The sequence below is a fragment of the Schistocerca americana genome, chromosome 4 (assembly GCF_021461395.2).
Source record: "Schistocerca americana isolate TAMUIC-IGC-003095 chromosome 4, iqSchAmer2.1, whole genome shotgun sequence".
Taxonomy (NCBI): domain Eukaryota; kingdom Metazoa; phylum Arthropoda; class Insecta; order Orthoptera; family Acrididae; genus Schistocerca; species Schistocerca americana.
In genome coordinates this window covers 483,843,810-483,859,727 of record NC_060122.1, presented here as the reverse complement: position 1 = coordinate 483,859,727, position 15,918 = coordinate 483,843,810, and positions in this window count along the sequence as shown.

Below are 15,918 nucleotides of genomic sequence, written 5' to 3'. Positions count from 1 at the left end.
ATGTGTAGATCTTTTTCGATATTAGTGGGGTTATATTTAAAAAACGAATAGTACAAATGTAATAACGTGTTACTGTGTTTGTATAACTATGCTATTTTCTGCATGTTTTAGATTTTTAAAAATGATGATAGTGGTATTTGTCGCCGAAACTAGTTTGGGAAAATAAATAAGTAAACAAATGACAAGGTGTTTTGCATCAAGGTGAACTCGATTTCTGATATTGTTGTTTTTCTACGCAAACACGGACCAAATGGAAGAGTTCCAAGATAAAGGTATTGCTACTAGACACGACTGCCGGCAGCGGTTGTCACGGAAATGTATTGTCGCAAGAAGATTGTACTCCAACAGCTACGTGATATTATGAAGAGGGAAGACCATCGTGTTCGGCGTATGGGCCTGGCGCACTGTACTGCATCTACAGCACAAATTTGAGCAGCAGTTGGCACCACTGTGACACAATGAACTGTTACAAATAGGTTACTTCAAGGACAGCTCCGAGCCAGACGCCCGGGGGTGAGCATTCCACTGACCCCACACCACCGCCATTTGTGACTTCAGCTCATTGGAGGGCAGGGTTGAGGTCTGTTGTGTTTTCTGATAAAAGCTGGTTCTGCTTCAGTGCCAATGATGGCAGTGTGTGGGTTAGAAGGAGGCAAATTGTGGGCCTGCAACGAACTTGTCAGCGTGCTAGATACACTGGATCTATAAGTCTACCTAGAGCTATGTTCCGGGGTGCGATTTCGTGTGTGAGCAGGAGCACACTCATGGTTATCCCACGCATCCTGATTTCAGATTTGGGCGTCAGTCTGATGATTTGACCTGTTAAGCTGCCATTCATAAATGGTATTCTATTGGATGTTTTCTAACAGGATAACGCTCGCCCACATAGCGCTGTTATAACCGAACATGCTCTACAGAATGCCACATGTTGCCATGGCCTGCTCGATCTGTCTGCAATCGAGCATACAGTACATGGGACGTCATTTGATGACAACTCCAGCGTCATCCACAAACAGTATTAACCGTCCCTGTATTGACGGACCAAGTGCAACAGACATGGAACTCCATTCCACAACTAACATCCGGCGCCTGTACAACAGTATGCATACACGTACGCATGATTGCATTCAACAGTTCCGAGGTTACACTGGTTACTAATGTACCAGAATTTCACATTCGCAGCGGCGTATCTCGCGAACCGTGAATTGCAGTGTTTTGTCACTTAAATGCGTTACTTAGACAAACGTATTCCCGAAATTACATTACTATACATTAATTATCTCTTGGTGTTGCGTTTTTTTCCCGCCAGTGTATATGTAAGACACACTGCGGAGCGTAGAACCGCGGGTACAAAAACAGTCTTGAATAAAAATGTCTGGTGAAACAAAAGTTCTTCATTTTTAGAACGGTCCTCGTATCTTTAAACAAGCGAACAGTTTCTTTCCCCTTTTCTGTTTACAGACGATTATAGATGACTACTTTTCCCGTATTATCACGCGCTTGTTGAGGGGTTTCAGGCTAAATAAAATTTTCACGGAGTAATTGACGACCGCGTATTACCTAATCTTTGGAGGCAGCTGTTGTTCACATCGACTGGTGGATTCCTGCATTCATTCCTTGCATTAACAGAAAAGAACATACGTACCAGGGGAGACGGCGGTACCAGAGTGACGAATTCACGCCCGACGAGCAATGCCCGGACAGGGCGCTAAGCGGGCAATTACGCGCGCCTGCTAACAGATTTCAAACAATTGCTGGCCGGTCTTGAATTCCATGCCGCGTGCCCGCCTCATGGATTATGCACGGACGCCGTTCATACGCGGTGCGCGGCAAAACAGGTGGCAGCCATGCGGGTCGGCGCCTCATTTGCGCACGCACAGGTGACACAATTGCCGACAGCTGCACTTACCACTACGTTGCCCCTCGCTAGCCCTCTCCGTTAGCTATCAGGTGTTTTCTTTCCCCTTCTTTTTTCTTCTTCGGAGTTCCTACTGAAATGCCATCAGTCACTTACAGTGTTATCCCGCGCAAGTTTGATAACTCTCATCTTTTTTCTGATCCTAATTTAAATGTTCATTATTTGCTTGTTATTCTAAAGACACTAACTTACCTCATTCTGTGTTTCGTGAAACCTAAGTTATACAACATTCGCAAAAAAACTGTTAATCATGCTAAACACGTTATTTGCATTTTTCTCTCTTGCATTGCCGCTATGGGTGATGATTATAATATTTGTATATTATACAAAAGAACTAAATCTGTATTAAATGGAAGATAATTAGCATACACGAAAACCACAATATGGGACCCAATTTTGAAACTTGTGGAACTCTATTAATGATTATTTCTTCCCCCCCCCCCCCCCCCCCCAAATTAAGAAAAAATTAGTTGATGCATTGTAGAGTGCAGACCGGGGATATTTTCCCCCGGTTGCAGAATTATGTAGTTTAAACAGGGGATATTTTTCTTACTGCGGGCATAATCATTAAGTCCAAAATTGCGCCATTTGCTATTTTTCATATACGTTAATCATCTTCCATTCAATACACATTAGACACAATTGCTACTTTTTGCTAATGTAATTAATTGCAACAGATATACAACAACGGAGGAAATTGTACATAACGTCAATTAGAAAGATTTTATGGTGATTATCTACAAATCGCCCCCCTATTAATTTTCAGAACTGCAGCACCTTTAATTTTGCACAACAAAGGTTTCAACAACAGTGATCAATTTAAAGCATTAGCAAGAATTATTAATCAAGGTAGATCATTCAAACATTTGGGTGTCCATGTTGATGAGAATTTAAATTAAATAAAAAATACAGCTTGTAAAACAACTCAGTCCTACCAGTTTTACGCTTCTGTTGTTGCCAACTTTCGGAGAGAGACAAGTCAGTAATGTAATGCGTTTTTAACCAGAAATGCGATATTGAATTGTACTCTGGAGTAATTCATGTTTAAGAAAGAGAGTCTTCATTGCGCAAAGGTGTGACATAAGGAATTTCGCTGTTAAACCCAGACGAGAACGTGGATAGGTGGAGGGGGTTCGTTGTAGGTTTCTACGAAGGAAGGAGCTGTGTGATGAAGTGATAGATGAAAACAATGGAATCGATATGGAAGACACAGGAGTTCGAATATTATAATCAGAGTTTAACAGAGTTTTGTCAGACATGCGATCAAACGAGGATAAAGGCACTTATAATATTCCTTCCGAATTTCTAAAATCGTTTAGGGAAATGACGAGACACACACTCTGACTTTCAGAAAAAATCATTCATACTATCCTGAAGATAGCAAATTCCTATAAATCCGAGATATTTCATACATAAGGGCAGATAATTCCGAGAAATATCGCACAATCCACTTAACAGCTCACTCATCGAAGTTAACGACAACCGAAATATGCAGAAGAATGGAAAACAATATCGAGGAACTGCTGGATGACTATCCCTCTGGCTTTACGAAAGGAAAAGGCACCAGAAAAGCAATTACGTCGTCGCGCTTGATAATGGAGGTAAGACTTGAGAAAAATCAAGACACGTTCATAGGATTTGTGAGGCTAAAAATGCGTTGGACGATGTAAAATGGTGTAAGATATTAGATATTGTATGGACAACAGACGTAAGATTTAACAAAAGAAGGGTACAAGAACCAAGAGAGGAACATAAGAATGGAAAAGCAAGGACGAGGTGCTCAGATTAGAAAAGCTGTAAGAGTGGGATTCAGACTTTCACTCCTGTTGTGTGGTCTGCACATCGAAGAAGCAATGACGGAGATAGAAAAGCGGGAAAGGATGTGAATGATAAGACCGGCTGATGAAATTGATATTCGCAGTGAAAGTGAGGAAGAATTGTATAGCTGCTAAATGAAATGAACAGTGTGTGTCCACACACTATAGGTTAAGGGTAAATAGAAATTGGAGGCCATGAAATATACGAAATGAAGAAATTACGCTACTTTGGAAGCAAAATAACACATGACGGACGAAGCAAGGAGGACATAGAAAGTAGAGTAACTCAAGTAAAGACGACAATTCTGATCAAAGGAAGTCCAGTAGTATCAAACATAGGCCTTCATTTGAGGAAGAAATTGAATTTCTGAGAAGGAACGTCTGGAGGACATGATTGTATGGCAGTCAATCACGGACTGTGAGAAAACAGGAAAAGGAGAGATGCGAAGAGTTTTAGATGTGTTATTATAGCTTGTCAGTTTTAAAGTCTAATATTTAGTGTATAATTTTTCAGTTTATGCTAACGTTTCAAAATAGAGTTTTTACTTTTGCATCTAAGTGAGACATTTAGACTTTAATCTTACTGTCTTCGTAATGTAACTTCATGCTGACTAATGGCTGTACGTAACCAATAACTGTACTTCATACGAAACTGCTGTGTTTAAAGTACCTACGCGCATTATTACGTACAATTTATGCAATCCTTACAGTGGAAAGTGCAGGTTGGAATAACAACAAAATTGAAAGGGTAAATTACTTCTCACCATATAGAGGAGTCGTTGAGTCGCAGACAGTCACAGCTAAAGGAGTGCTATACATTTAAGCTTTTGGCCAAAAGGCCTTCGTCTGAACCAGAAAACACACACACATTCACACAAGCTGAACTCACACATATATGTCCACTGTCTATAGACGCTGTGGCCCGTGTGTGAATTAAACTTGTGCGAATATGTGTGTGTTTTCTAATTCAGAGAAAGGCCTATTGTATGAAAGCATAAATTTATAGCAGTCTTTTCGTTGTGCCTGTCTGCGACTCAGGGTCCACTCTACATTGTGAGTAGCAGCTGGTTCTACCTCCATGTTTTCAGGTCTAATCTTAGTGCTACTGATATCAGACTCTAATGCTACACACCCCGTTTACGAAGTTGTATGGGTGTAGTTTCAGATTCAGATAAAATTTCATCTTGCACTTGGTCTGTTTCATTATTATCTGCTTTACGGTGTACTGTATTTTGATATACTACCGCGTTACTGCTAGAGAAGTTACTAATTGGCGTACTATCATTTTGTGACATCTGTACTCAGTATTATTATTGCGTTCATCCTCCTGACCTTTTACAGGTAACCTTTTAGCTTTCTACAGAAGAAGTGTCTAATTATGTTTGTGTTTAATTTGCTGATTACAATAGTCATTGTTCTCAATATATACTAAATCTTGGCCTATCAAAGTACGCATATTTTCGATCTCTAATGCAGTCGCTTCTTATTATTATTAGTATTATTAGTCGTAAAGCTCCCGACATGGAAGACGCTAAGTAAAGATGGTTCACTTCTGGGGCTTCTTATTCTTCTTGTTTGCCCACCAGGTCTTCATTCTTTGCGAGAATTCAGCTTTTCTTTCTTCGCTCCATTTTGTTCCAGTTCTCGGCGCTTTTGTCTCTGGTTTGACCTCCCATTTGTCAACTTTAAGTTTGAAATTGTTTCTTTTGTTCATGTCTTCAGTAGTAATGTTGGCTAATTCCAGATCTTTCTTTACATTTTTGATCCATTCTCCTCCATTAACAAGGGATGCTACGTATCTTACTATTTTTTTTGTAAGTCTGTGATCGGGAAGTCTCATTATGTGGCCATAGAATTTTAGACGCCTCTTCCTCATGTCTATCTCTATGTTAGAATATTCTTCAATTTTAGAATTTTTCTGTAATCTATACCCCTCTTTGGTCCATCTTGGTCCCAGAATTTTCCTAATGATTTTCCTTTCCTCTTTCTTCAGGTTTTCCATATCTGTTTTCCTTTTAAGTGTCAAGGTTTCGTTGGCATATAGCATTATTGGTTTAATTACCGACTTATAATGTTTAATTTTTGTATTTATAGATAGACATTTTTTATTGTAAATGTTTTGGACCAGCCCTAGACCCCTACGAGCTTTTAATATTCTTTCTTGTTGTGAGTATTTTTCAGAAATTATCTCTCCTAAATATTTAAAGTATGGTACCCTCTTAATTTCTCCATATTTGGTTTGTAACTTAGAAATTTCTAGATTTGTTGTTGTAAACACCGTTTTCTCAAAAGATATTTGTAGGCCAACTTTTCCTGCACACTCTTTTAAAGTTTCTATCTGTTTGACTGCCATTTCACTAGAATCTGCCATTATTGCAAGATCGTCTGCGTAGGCTAAGTAGGGGATTTGTAGGTCATCTTTTTTGGTTCCCAGTGATATTGGTTTCCAGTACTTTTCTTTTTTGAGTTCTTTTTCCCATTCTACCATGACTCTAACCAGAACTAAGTTAAATAACAGAGGTGATAATCCATCACCTTGTCTAACCCCAGTTTTTATCTCAAATGATTTTGAAAGTTTTCCCATGAATTTCACTTTGCATTTTGTATTTGTTAATGTCTGCTCTATGATGTTCCGTGTCTTCTTATCCAGTCCTTGTTCTTCAAGAATTTTAAATAGTGTGGGTCTGTGAATTGAATCATATGCCTTTTTAAAGTCGACAAAGACATATACTGTAGGCTTCCTTCGCATTTGTCTCATCCTTGTAATCAATTTCAAGTTTAAAATTTGTTCTGGACATGATCTGTTTGGTCTGAAACCAGCTTGGAAATCTGAGATTTTGGGTTCTAGCAGTTTTTGTGTTCTTTCAAGAAGACAAGCCGATAATATCTTGTATGTAACGGCAAGTAAGGAGATTCCTCTATAGTTGTTCACATTCGATTTATCCCCTTTTTTATGTAACGGATGTATTAGGGCACATTTCCAATCTTCTGGTATTTCTTCAGTAACCCATATGTTTTGAATAATTTTAACTAGCTCATTTCTTGAGTTAGACCCTAGACTTTTGAGAAATTCGGCTACAATTCCATCTTCTCCTGATGCTTTGTTATTTTTGAGTTTGTTTATGTGTTTGATTTATTTATTTATTTTTTTATTTTATTTATTTATAGGTACAACCTGAGAGCTATACTTAAGGTTCTGGCCACTGCACACTGTTTCACTAATCTCAAGACTTTTCCTACTCACTAGCTCCTGAGTAAAATCCCCTATGTTCCCTATCATCTCTTCCTATTGTCTAATACTCTTATTTTGTCTGTTACAATCCTCATCTACTATTTCCATATTTCCTTATTATACCATTTAATCTCTAATAACAATACCCTCTTCCTGCCTACTAGTAATGTTTTCCTCCTGTTCTTCATTACTCTGTTCTTGATTTCGATTACTCTACTTAACCAGCCCTTTATCAGTAACTACCTTTGCATTTCTTGTACTGATCGGTTCACCTAAGATCTGTTTTATTTCAGCGTCAGTATCACTATCTCAAGAGCCACTCCAGTAATTTCCTTGCTCAGTGCACTACGCATCTGCCTCCATCTAACAATTTCCTCACTACGTTCTTTGTAACTCTCTTTTTCACTTTTCCCATGAGCTTCTCCGCAATATTCTCTTCCTATATTTTAAGGTTATCTTTCTGACTTCTTGCATTACTCTCTGCAAACCTCTCAAAATTATTGATTGACTTTTAATATTATTCTCCTAAAACTTTGCCAATGAAGTTTGCATAGCATCATTGTGCCCAGTTGTAGGATTACAATTTAAAGAGAAAGGGGTTATATTAGTTTGTGTAAGTTGCGAAGGATCCTCAGTCAAGTAAAAATAACCATTACACATAAGCAGTTTTGCATACTTATTTCCTTCTAGAATGAGTTCAATAAGCTTTTACTGACATATCTTGTTATTTATGTTCTGCAATATAATTCTCCATAAACAGTGTCATATATCACAAATAACAATAGTAAATCAGTGTGCGTTTCATCTCACGTAGGATTACTGCTCAATATTTCCTATTGTTCCCAACAAAATACGAGTATTTTACCCAGCACAAAAACATATCACTATTCCGTACAAAAAAACTGTTGTTTGCAGTTAACTAAGCAAAAGCGGTAGAAATTTTTACACAATGTTAGCACATAAAATTACGCTTCTCACTTGCAATGCAGTACAAAGTGCAAACACAGTATGAGCAAAAGATCAGGGAACAGGAGTAAAAGCCTTCAATTTATTTCTGATCCAAAAGATTCCAGTAAGATCGTATCCTAGGCAGAAAAGGTCACAGAATGTAAGCTTTGTGATAAAGTAATAATAATACTAGTATGCCATACAACTACCGCTTTTGTTCATTCATTCATCCATCTGACAAAAGATCAGATTTGTTACACTGTATTTGTCAGGTACAATAATGAACATAACAACGCGCATAATAAGAAATGTTATGTATAAATTGGGTTCGTAAAGTTTTTGCGTAAGTTTAATAAACACAACATATACACAGAACAGAGACTTTAGTCATCAATGGTATATTTTTCTTCATTATTTACAACATTTTGCCAACGCTGGGGTACTTTTCGACTCCGCGAGTGTAGAAATCACGTGCCTTAGAGGCGAAGAACTCGTCGAAGCATGTTTGAAGTGCATTTTCAGCCGGAAAGGAAGTTCCTTGAAAGATGTTCGATAAAGAGCGGAAAAGGTGAACATTTGAGGGCTTGTGATAAGGTGAATTAGATGGCTGCGGAATGACTTTTCAACCCAACTCCTGTACAGTGTTTTTCGTGTCTAACAGAAAGCGGGCGGATGTTATCGTGAAGTGGTAAGATCTTATGGGACCAAATTGCTTTGGTTATCTGTCCCTGAGTTTACAAGCCACTTAATCTAACTTAAACTAACTTCCGCAATGGACAACACACACACCCATGCCCGAGGGAGGACTCGAACCTCCGACGGGGAGGGGAGGGGGGGAGCGCGCGGACTATGAGCAGACGTCCGAGACCTCGCGGCTATCCCGCGCGGCTTTATTTGGGCTCAAACATTACTTTCTTTTCCTCGTGTTAGCATCAAGACACCATTTCTCGTCACTAATAACGATACGTGATACGAACGGTCGGTGTTGTTCACGCGCCAAGTAATGACGACCAAGTAGATATGCACTCGCTGAATTTTGCGAATTTGGTTAGAGTATGCGGTACCCATACACACGACTGCACGCAAATGTCGTACGATGGTGAAATAATGAAATTTCATCACATTTGCCAATTCTCGGGTACAATGACGTGGATTACTGTGGGTTCATGCGTTTATACGATCTTCATCAAACCACGAAGGTCTTCCTGTACGTGGAGTTTCACTAATGTCAAAAGGATGCTCCTTGAAACGAGAAAACCATTTTCTTGCAGTGTTCTGTGCAATGTCATTGTCCTCTCGCACGGCTCAATTCTTTGTGGCTGCCTTCGCTGCTGTCACACCTCTGCTGAAGTCAGAAGAGTATGAAGAAAATATTCCGATTTCTCCACTTTTCACTTCATTTTCTAGCGCCCAAAACTCTCCTCACTATCTCTAAATGAAAATATTTAAATAGCAACAGTGAACTACTAATAAAAATGACAGTCGATAAATAAAACAATAGCAACTCGAATACCAACATACAAAAAAAAACAAAAAACAAAAAAAACACGTTACGAACTTATGCACCAACCTAACGTGGAAGGCTAACGAGAATAACGTCAAGTTGCATCAAAACGCGGTACTGAGGAACAAACAAAATGGAATTTCTACTAAGAGCTTTTTTCTTCTCTCTTTTTTTTGTTTTGTCTTATAATGCTGTAGCTCCATGTTGTTGGCTTTCCAAATTTCTTGCCAGGCACACACACATTATAAAGTAAGTTAAAAGTGTTACATGATTTAGTAATTAAGCAAACACTGATATAAAACTGCACCACGTTGTGCATCCAAAGTTGTAAAAGAAGCTTTCTCGGTACGTTGAGCAGAGCTCCCTTTGCGTTACTGTTACCGAGATGATGTATAAAGTTATTTCGTAAGTGAAAGGAAGGATCAGCAACGACGGTGGATGAAGATGAACATTCCAATCCTGTGCAGATTACAAGTATAAGGAAACTAAAAGTTTTAGGGTGTATTTCTGCTTTCCTCAAAAAGATTATGGCTCATGAGTCTCGTTACTGGCTACAGTTGTAAGTGATTACGATCGAGATGTTTTCAGAATGTTTCATTTATGGAGAGGAAAAGATTAGTAAAGGAATTCCATCGAATGGCTTCCAATGATATACAAAACTCTCCTGACTGGGCTTATAAGTAAAAATCATGTGACGCAAAGACGAAAGAAGAAACCATATGAACCTGCATGATTTTTCGTATGTCTACATGGTACCTATTAATAGAGATGGACAAATACAAGATTTTCATATACTCAAGCAGCATTCTTGGCACTGTATGGCATCGTCAACAGATGTATTATAACTCTTAAAAAGTCGTTGGCTACTATAGAGAAATTGTATCTGGAGACCAGAAGGAAACACAAGACGAGAGTAAACAAACTTAGAGTCGAAATCGTATCTAAAGTGCATCAACATACACAGTCACTGAGTGGCCACAATGCACACTATAGCGTTCATGTTAATAAATGGTTATATTTACAAGAAGAACTTAATATTTAAACTTACACCTGTTATATTCAGAGAAAAATTCTTCAAGCCCTGTGTCATAAGAACAACATCGAATGATTTTTTTGACTAATTAAACTTAAATTTTGGATACCCCAGAACCGACATGTTCAGTGTATTACAAATTTAGAACAGACTGTTCTAAACTAGGTTTACAGATGAACAACGATAAAGGAACAACTCCCATAAAAACTTTGAATAAGCAAAGACAACGCCCACTGTAAAGACTTAAAATGAATTACATAAGAAGAAAGCAGAAAAGTTTTAGGAGATTAAACGTTCTGAAGAATTGAAGTCCAGAAAATATGATTAAGAAAGCAATATGTGTGGATTACCAGAAGAATCTGCTTCCCGACACTTCAGCACGATTTCTTCTGGTGAACCTGTACAGTATACATCTGACGAGACACTTGCCAACAAATAACCTGATGAAATATGTTCAGTGTTGTGGCATTTCTGTTTGGAAATTTTGCCTCACTATGCGTGAACTACGTATACTCTGTGATTACTGTTATGGATAGGATAACAAAACCTGAAGTTAGTGTTTTGAGACAACACAGATGGCTGACGTTGAATTCAAGTTTTCGACGTTGTGACAACTCCCCTTATTTTTGCCTCCATGTGTATTCAAGAGAAGTGTTTACTGTGACCACTATCACAGATAAAACTGCCACTTCTCATAATGTAACAACCTTTCAAAATGTTTAAAAGCAGCTGACTGATAATATAAAAAATCAGGAGGTTCTTCGCACAATCGGTGAGGAGAGGAATATTTGGAAAACACTGACAAAAGGATGAGATAGGATGACAGAACATGTGTCAAGATTTTAAGTAATAATTTCCACGGTACTTGAAAAACCTACTGAGGTTACAAACTGTAGTGGAAGACAGAGATAGGAAAATATTCAATAAATAATGATGGACGTTGGGTCCAAGCACTACTACGAGAGGATAAGATTGACGAAAGAGGAATTGGTATTTTAACTTCAACATCATAGTGCACATTTCCTCACATGAAATTTGTTGTAAATAGTCCATTACAGTTCAGTAGAATAAATACGGATAGATAACAGCAGCCATTAAGAACTCCTCCAAAACACTTAAACACCTCAGTTCCATGAAAAACATTCGCAATGATCCAGAATTCTTAAATTTCTATCGCAGATACATAAATATCTATAGGAAGGTGCTGATTGCTGCAAAAAAATCATTTAATGACAAAATAATATATCATGCAGAGAATAAAAGCAAAGCAGTCTGGGATGTTATAGAAAAGGAAATGGAGAGAGACAAGTAATCACAGAATAACATACTGCTAACGGAGGGGGATAAGGTAATAAACGATCCACAACACTAGCAAACTATGTAAACGAGCGTTTTTCAAGTATTGCAGAGAAGGTACAGCAAAAATACCCCAAAACAAATGTAACACCTGTAAATAATGTTGCACTAAATACAATGATGTTACTTCCCACCACAGAGAATGAAGTCAATAAAACTGTTCAAAAACTAAAAAATAAGAAGTCAGTATGCTTAGATGAAGTACCAATGTGTGTACTGAAACAATGCCTAGGGATTATACAATGCCCCTTAACAAATATAAGAAATTAAGCCTTCACATCAGGGACATTTCCAGAGCAGTTAAAACAAGCAGTAGTTGTACCTTTGCTTAAGAAAGGTAATGCAGAAGACATAGAAAATTACTGGCCCATTTCCCTGCTGTCAGCATTCTCAAAAACAATAGAAGCAATTATGAAAGAATTACATGAATAGATACAATCTTTTACGCAAATCACAGTTTGGTTTCCAAATTGGCAAAAATACGGAGTCAGTCATAGTAGAATTCACAGAAGTTGTACTTGATGCTCTAGATAAAGATGAGTGTGTCACAGACATATTTTTGGATCTTTCAAAGGCGTTTGATACAGTCGATCGCAAGATTCTGTTAAATGAATTAGAAGCGTATTGAACAAGGGGTAGCTAATGACTGGCTTTCATCATACCTAGCAGATAGGGTATAAAGAGTAGACATAACACATACTTCAAATATATCTAAAAATTTAGTAAAGCACTTATCAGAACCAAAATACATTAATACAGGTTTTCTGCAAGGTAGCACATTAGGACCAATACTATTCCTGATACACATCAATGACTTTCCCAATAGTGTTACTCAAGGTGAAAAAATTCTCTTCGCTGATGACAGCAATATTATAGTCACTGAGAAAACAAGAGAACTCCTTGCTGTGGAAGCAAAATAATAAAACTCTCAAGGAAGCTTATGATTGGTCAGTAAGCAATAACGTGACATTGAACATAAATAAAACTAATGCCATGACTTTCAGTTTGAAGAGGAAAAATGTCAGTGTTAAATGAAATGTAGATGGCACCTCTATAGAGTGTGTAACAAATGCAAAATTTCTGGGAGTGAATATTGATTCTCAGTTGAAGTGGTGTGAACACACAACGGTACTTGCAAATAGAATGTCATCAGCATGTTATGCCCTTAGAAACCTATCATCAGTGTGTAACATGCAGTGTCATTTAATTACATATTATTCATATGTCCACTCAATTCTTAGCTTTGGCATTCTATTTTGGGGAACAAATGCACAAAACATGAACACAATTTTCAAACTCCAGAAAAGAGCCATAAGAGTAATAACCAAAAATACTAGTCGAGCACATTGTAAAGATCTGTTCAAAACACTGGGGATTTTAACTGCTCCATGTGAATACATTTACCAGTCACTTACACACATCAAAAATAACATTTGTAATTACTGCACAAACAGCTTTGTCCATGACCATGCAACAAGAGATAGACTCAACTTACATTTACCAAGAAAAAAATAAACATAAAACCCAAAACAGAATTTTCTACCAAGAATAAAGCTGTACAATAAATTACCAAAAGTGATTAAAAAAATTGCAAAAATACACTTATTTAAAAAGGCAACTAAAAAGTACCTGATATGGAATACTTTTTATGCATTGAAGGATTACTTGGATAAAACAGAGTAGGGGTTTGATAAAAAATGTTGTACAAATAAATAATAATAATAATAATATTAAGAGTAATGATTATAAAACATCCAACATTCCACATAACACCTTCACTTTATGTTTTTTCCTTTCTTTCTTCCTTTCTAGAAATACTTACCCCCCAGCTATGCATAGCACAGTACTAACACCTCTTCCTCTTTCTGAGCTCAATATCTCACTCATTATGGAGGGATGCTGACTCAGTTTTTCAGGATAGCAAATGGGAAGTTGCAGTACAGAAAATGGCCCAGAATCACCAGTGTATGTGTGTGTGTGTGTGTGTTTGTGTATGTGTGTGTGTGTGTGTGTGTGTGTGTGTGTGTGTGTGTGTGTGTGCAGTGAGTGACATTTTATGAAAAAATGAGTGTGTTGTGTGTGCAGTGACTGATAGTGAGATATGAGTGAACATTGTGGCATTACATTATTTTAATACGTTGTTTGTAAAAATAGTATTGTATATCAGGAGTAGATCTAATGATTATGTCTAACTAGGTGTCTGTAAATATATGTGTATACAAATTAGCTTATTTTAAATTGATCTAAACTTGTAAATACTTTGACATGTCCTATATCCTTGTAAAAAGAGGTCTGCAGTTGAATAAATCTACTACTATTACGATTACTACATTCGAAGCAGCAGAAGAAAGAAAGAAAGAACTTCACTCCTCATTAAAGCTAGTTTTAGTTCAGAAAGATGTTACTACCAAAAACTTTGATCACATACGCAGTTATAGTAAATGCCTGATAACAAATATAAATTTGAACTTCAGTTATAAAAGTTTCTTTTCGTCCACTCCTTCTATTCCACAGAAGAATTTTTGTTTATAAACTTGTGGCTTATTTAATGCAAAAATCGTACATATTTATTTATGTTATTAAACTAAATATTGATTTCCGTTGCGTTGAATCGTCAGTAAATGCTCAGTATGCAGCCATATTTATAAATCAGTTAAGTTAATATTGTTTAAAGTAACTAGTTGCAACGTCATCGCGATAGATCGTACAAAGTGACCCTGTGGACAAGTAATTAACTAATTAACTGACTGGTACTGAATAGTCTTTCAGTACTGGAGTTATGTAAGAATATCATAATCTGATCGACGGTAATGGAAGTGAAGGGATGAAGGGCGACCTTTTTGTTGAGCCCAGTGACGTTCCAATAGCATATAAAAGAAATTGTCACTAACAATATAGCATCGTACGTTGTCACTAAGCGTCTCGACGTGATAGCAGGAACATGTACCTATTTCAAGTAATTTAAATTTACTACATTGAAATTAATGAAATGAACAGAGATACAATGATAACGGTCAAACAATGGGTGGAATGCTAAACTTTCACTTTAAGGCAATGTCATTAAAGGTGGAAATTTGTACCAGCCAGTGATTCGACCCTGTCTCACCTAAGTAGAAATAGCAGTCAGCTGAAGCAATTAACCTTCGAGCACACTTTCAGGTCAGATGAAAACTTTCAATGTTTTCCCCCTAAGCGTCAAACAGGTAACATGCAATGTGCACAAGATCTAGAAGGAACAATAAGTATGTTAGACTAAACAGAAATACTAGGATTAAAAAGGGGGTACATACAGATATCGTTTTTCTCCCCACTGCTCAAACTTTACATAGAATAAACAGTGACGAAAATTAAAGAGAGTGTTAGGAGTAGAATTAGATTCATCTTGAAAGGATATAATTTTGTTGGCATAACATATAATATTTACACTTTTTTCACGTTTTAAAGCCAGATTCTTTCTTACTACGTGATTTACATTGTTCACTATTAAGATGAAGTGGAATGAGCTTAATGAATCTCCCTGTCTAATTCCCTTATCTAGTATAATTTCGTCTGTGAATCCTTTGTGTGGTTTAATTCTCGTTTTATTATCTGTATATATGTATGTCTTCCACTAGTTACGCTAAACCCATTGGTACTCACTTGCCGATTAAGGTTTGAATTATATCCTTTTTCTGTAATACTAGCAAATGATTTTGACAAGTCAACGAAGCACAGGCTAGATTGTGTTATTAAACTATGTGGATTTCCCCAAAATCTGTTTTAAAGTAAAAATAGCATGTATTGTTCTCCTGTTTTTCGTGAATCCTTGCTGCTCTTTTGCTACTTCTATGTCATCCTGCATTCTCTGATCACTGATGTTAACAGTTATTAAGATTGTATCAAGCAGGATAATTCCTTGTTAATTATCTAAAACACGTTTATCTCTATTTTTGTACACTGTAATTGTAATACTTTTTTCGATTCTCTTGCTATCATACCTTCATCATGATATTATTAAATAAAGTAGGAAGCTGTTGATATAATACTTCCCTCCTATACTTTGTTAATTCATTATATATGTCATCTAGCCCAGGAGATTTTCTATTTTAAGTCTTCTTATTGCAATTGTCA